The sequence below is a fragment of the Bison bison genome, unplaced genomic scaffold (assembly GCF_000754665.1).
Source record: "Bison bison bison isolate TAMUID 2011002044 unplaced genomic scaffold, Bison_UMD1.0 scf7180017864243, whole genome shotgun sequence".
NCBI lineage: Eukaryota > Metazoa > Chordata > Mammalia > Artiodactyla > Bovidae > Bison > Bison bison.
Window position 1 is genome coordinate 3,032,396 of NW_011494815.1, and position 729 is coordinate 3,033,124.

Here is a 729-nt window from a genome sequence, read left to right on the forward strand (position 1 = left end):
GCGACCCCATGGACTGCAGCCTACCAGGCTCCGCCGTCCATGGAATTTTCCAGGCAAGAGTACTGGAGTGGGGTGCCATTGCCTTCTCCTCATATATCATTAAGGAATTTCAAATTAAAACAGCAATGAAATATCACCAAACACCTATCAGAAGGGCTAAATGCCAATGTCCAGCGCTAGTGATGGTATGGAACAACGTTGCTGGTGGGAAGGCAACAACGGTCTAGTCACTTTGGGAGGCAGCTTGGCAATTTCTTGCAAAGCTTAACGTGGTCCCACCATATGGTCCAACAATCATGATCCTAGGCATTTATCCAACAAAAGTTGAAAACTTATGTCTACTCAAAAACTTTCACACAAATACTTAACAGCTTTATTCATAATTGTCCTAAACTGGAGGCTACCAGGTGTCCTTTAATAGGTTGATGTATAAGCAAACAGTGATATGTGCACTCATACAATGGAATATTATTTATCAATAAAAAGCCACCAAAGACTTGGAGGAACTCTAAATACATATTGCTTGGTAAAAGCAGCCAGTCTGAAAAGACCACTGCTACTGTTACTGCTAAGTCACTTCAGTCGTGTCCGACTCCGTGCGACCCCATAGACGGCAGCCCACCAGGCTCCCCCGTCCCTGGGACTCTCCAGGCAAGAACACTGGAGTGGGTTGCCATTTCCTTCTCCAGTGCATGAAAGGGAAAAGTGAAAGTGAATTCGATCAGTTGT